The sequence below is a fragment of the Danio rerio genome, chromosome 25 (assembly GCF_049306965.1).
Source record: "Danio rerio strain Tuebingen ecotype United States chromosome 25, GRCz12tu, whole genome shotgun sequence".
Classification (NCBI taxonomy): Eukaryota; Metazoa; Chordata; class Actinopteri; order Cypriniformes; family Danionidae; genus Danio; species Danio rerio.
Genome location: NC_133200.1, coordinates 29125627 through 29130499, shown reverse-complemented (window position 1 = coordinate 29130499; position 4873 = coordinate 29125627). Strand labels below are relative to the sequence as shown.

The following is a 4873-nucleotide window of genomic DNA, read 5'->3' as shown; positions in this document are numbered from 1 at the left end:
GGTTGTGAGAATTGCTTGAGGTAAAAGCTGGCACTCGGGACAAAGAATTAAGTGTAAAACACTAAAACATCTATATCAGTCTAGCAGTTAAATACATATTTATTTCTCAAACACCAGGTGAGTATCCTACAAAATCAATAATGAGTTTTGCCATTCCAATTCATTGTGAATGAATGGCTTCACTTTCACAATAGTAAAAACTCCTGCTATAATCTATAAACCTGACATTTCTCCTTCACTTTGCAGGTCTGCATGCTAAATATTTAGTTTTTTTTTTTTTTTTTTTTTTTTGGCATAAAGTACATCTATTGTGTTTAGCATTACTGCAGAAAAACTGAGCACCTGTGACAGTGGAACATGTAGACAAATATTTCAGTAAATCATCAAGAAAATGTGTAGAATATATGATTTGATTCTCTCTCACAAACACAACAGTAATAGCAGTTTGTTATTCCGTTATTATTAGTATCATAAAAATTGCATGTTCACAGGGGTCTTATAATAATGGCTCACATTTGTGAATGTAGGACTATTCACCTAGTAGATAAATTTCACTATTACATGTCACATTAAGTGTTCATATAGGTTCTGTTATTAATTACTTGTGTCATCCCAGAGACCTGTTAATCTTCAGAGCACAAACTAAAATATGTTTAATTAAATGCTCCTCATCCTCTACAGACAGCAATGGTCCCAAGATGATCATAGTCCAGATAAGGCACAAAACACATTGTCAAAACGTTCCATGTGACTTCAGTGATTTCAACTGTGAACATACCAAGCTCCAACAACACTTTATTGAGGCAAAACAAAACAGTAAATACAAATGTGTTTGCGTATATCTCTCCCGCATCAGATCAGCGCGTGCGTTTACTACAAGCAGTAAGCACACACCATGACCTGTTGTGGCAAAGGCAAACAAGTTATTTTTACAGTACTTACTGTGATTTAACCTTTATGACAAATGTACTGGACCTGTTACACATATATCACTATCTTTAATTAACACAAATTTCACTGTAACAAGTGCTGTCGTTTTGCTCCAGTAATACCTTCAAAGAACATCGGACTAGTCAGACATCCATACAAAAGCAGAGAGTTTGGTCTTGTGTAGCAGAACTGCAATAGATGTCTGTCTAGGCTGACACTTGTTTAGGCCATCAGTTTGTCCTTGATGCCCTCAACTGGAGCTTCCAGAAAACCTGCAATAAATAAAATACTAGGTTACAAGTAAGTTGGTATCTGCTATTATACAAAGTGAAATTCAAATATTTTTTTTTTTTTGGAATCCAAATTTATCCTATAATATCGTCACACTCAATAATTTTGACTTAACCATCTGAATATTCCTAACTAAGAGAAGTGAAGAATTAGGTGTGATATCATCAGGAAGCCCTTCGCCACCACCGGTACCAGCATTTTCCAGAATTCAAATTTCAGATTCTCAAAAAACAAAAACGAAGAAAAAAAAAAAAGAATCATGAAACATTCAACACATCTAATAATTACAAGTTGTTGTAAACCATTACATGTACTGTAAAAGCTGTTTAAAGCCTTTTAGACATACGGGTTGAGAAAAAGTCTAGAAGGAGCAGCACTTCTGCAAAAGTCTTCATGTACGACAGAGAATTAAAGGGATAGTTCAAAATTTGTATTCTGTCGTCATTTACTGACCACGTTGAACACAAAAGAAGATATTTTGAAGAAAGCTGCAAATCTATAACCATTGACTTCTATAGTATTTTTTTCTACTATGAAGGTCAATGTTTACAGGTTTTTAGTTTTTTTTCAGAATAGCCTCTTTTGAGTTCAACAGAATAAACTCATAATGGTTTTAAACCACTTGGGGAGTAAAATGTGAGTAAATTTTCATTCTTGGGAGAACTATCCCTTTCAGTTGGAAAACACCAATATTCTTAGACCCTTTTCGCAAGACAGATGATGCATTTCATTTGTCATCTTAATCCTCAAGTTTTTAATATTTAGATTTATTTAAATAGCATGTTTATTTATTTGTTTTAATGACATTTAATAAAAACAACTTCTCAATGACATCACATGTTCTGGACCTGCTACACATGTATCACTATTTTTATGAATACAAATTTCACTGTAACAGGTGCTGTTGTTTTGCTCCATAATACCTTTAGAGAACACAGTAGTCAGACATCCATACAAAAGCCTTGGCGTGGAGTAGCAGAACTGCAGTCTGTCCAGGCTGACACAGGTTTAGGCCATCTGCGTGTTCTTGATGCCCCTCAACTGGACCTTCCAGAAAACCAAGAATGTTAAAACCCATTACACCTCTTATCTGCTACTATAAAGTGTAATTTAAGCATTAATTTCTCACTAAATACATATTTGTTCCCAAATACCGTCACATAGTATAACATCACAACATATCACAATAATAATATCAATATAACAATATAATATCACAACATAGCCTAACAATCAATAAACAAACAGATTATAAAGAGAATATCACCAACCAAAGCACCAAGAAGATTTAACAGATGGACAAAGCCTTTTCCATTCAATGCTGTGCAAGTGAGTGCGTCTCTGGAGTAAGTGACATCTCTAAAAGCAAAAACAACAACAACAGTGAAACGACAGCAGTTCACTTTGTAATAATAACACTAATTATACAGCGTATATAAAAAAAAGATATTGTTTTATAACGTTGCTCAGTAACTTTAAACTGCGTTAGGAGTTTATCGCTTTGACTTTGTCATAAAAACATTTAGACTAACGTTAAACGTGACATTACCTCACACTTGAGGTAATGAGTACAATGAGGTACACTTCACCTCAAAAGTCACGTTTAAGATAAACTGTGTGTAAAACAAAATCAGGGGTAAATAAAACATTAAAGCATCGAAAAACACGCTTACCTCTAAATTCTGCTGCACTGCAGGTCAGGTGTTCGTAATTAAGTGAAGCGCTGCGCGTGGCCGCGTGCGCCGAGTCCTCCGATGATACCGGTAACCAAACATGTTGAATATTGGGTGAAGCCATGACGTTAATTCAACATACAGATCATGATAAAAAAATGTCAACGTTGATTTGTACAAGGATTTCTGTAAATTTTTGTCAACCATTTATCATTCAACATTGTTTCAACATTAAAGCAACAACTGACGTATTTTCAACCACATTTCAACGTTGAAGCCTTGTCATATGCAGGCTGTTTTTCAACCGTTCAACATTAAACGTTCTATCAACATTATTTCAACGTGCAAAACACATCTGACCCTATTTCAACCATATTTCAACGTTGAAGGTCGGTCGTGTGCCGGCTGGGAAACGTCACAACAACATGTAGTGCAAGCTCTGTAATCGGTTAGCTTGGTAGTGCTGATGAGTGTGGGTGGAGGTGACAGCCACACGAGCCTGTTGGAGCGAATATTTGAAGTGTGGAGTCCCGTGAAGGAACTCCAGATGGAAACTGTTGTTTTGTGTTTACCCTATAATTAAAGTTGTTGCATGTCCGCCGAGTCCCGATTAAAAATGAGCGAGTTCAAGCCACTTGCATATTAAGGTAGCATTTATAAAAAACAAAACACCAGCAAAGAAACTCGACAAAGAGGGACATAAACACCTACCGCCAGCTAGCATTTCTGAAGTGTTATTGCAGAGGAACACAGCACGCAGAAGTATAAATGGACGGCTACGCGCATTGCATGCGCCTTGTGTGACACTGATTAATTGACGCAGAAGTATAAACCAGGCTTTCCTTGTATGCGTCCTTGAGAGGCCAGCCAGCTTGTTGTGCATAATAAATTAGCTTGCTATAGACTGAGCAAATTATTTTTTTGTTTGCTGTGTATGTGTCTGCTTCTACATCTTGTGTTTCTTCATCAAAAGGGGAAACATAGTAGATAACAACTATAAACACAGATCAAGGCCCCTATTATACACCCGGCGCAATGTGGCACGGCGCAATACTTGTTTGGTAGTTTCAGCTTGGCGCAAGAGTCATTTTGAGGCGTTGCGCTACGCTGTTTAAATAGCAAATGCATTAGCGCTCATATGTGCATCCATAGATGTTCTGGTCTAAAAAGGAAGGCGTTCTGAGGCGCACTGCTGGCGGGTCGCTATTTTGAGAAACTATAATAGATTTTTCATTAGACCAAAACAAACCCAGTCTAAATTCTGGCGCAGAGTTGCGCCTCGCTTACACACTGCTTAATACGCACAAGAGAGCAATAGGCAAATATCTTTACATATGAAAAAAATTAAATATTAATGATATATATAGGATATAATAAGAATAGATATAGGATATAAATATAAAGGATTAAAATATTACAAAACATACTATTTTCTAGTCTACATAAATATGAAAAATCACTGCTTTTATGCCTTCTTCATCTCGGGAGGCTTTTTCATTTCATTCATAACAATTTTCTTTTGTATAATGTTATTATTATTAGCAGTATTATTTATTATATCCATATTTATATTTGTTTTATTAAAAACAAGCTTAGATTTGTCCACCTGTCAGGTTTTAGACCATAAGGGGCACTGCATGTGTTTTAGGATATAACTCAGGTTTTTCAACACACTTCATTAATATTGTTCATTTATTCGTTTGCTGGAAATTAGAACTGAATTTAGAAATAGTTTTAAATCAAATATTTGCGCTTAACAAACGCAATTAATTATTTATAGACTAATTGATGTCTGTGCTTAAAGGTTTCCCCATCCAAGAGCGAAAGTGAAAGTGATCCATCTCTCATTCTCACGCAGTAGATGTTCTGTTTAACAGTTTTCTGTAAAAAAAGACTTACTTAGACTTCCACTTCCACTTCCACTTCTTCCACTTAGACTTACTTTACGTCCTGTAAATAGCGAATGCGCTTATGGCGCA

General features: G+C 35.7%; 1 long non-coding RNA gene across 1 annotated transcript; it reads right to left on the bottom strand.

Moving 5' to 3' along the window:
- Positions 1 to 778: 778 nt before the first annotated feature.
- On the bottom strand, positions 779 to 2974 carry LOC141381001 (uncharacterized). The gene is made up of 4 exons (XR_012400455.1): positions 2895 to 2974; positions 2493 to 2580; positions 2145 to 2268; positions 779 to 1202 (listed from the first exon to the last, which is right to left on the bottom strand). It is a non-coding gene; the product is annotated as an uncharacterized lncRNA (long non-coding RNA).
- Positions 2975 to 4873: the final 1899 nt, after the last annotated feature.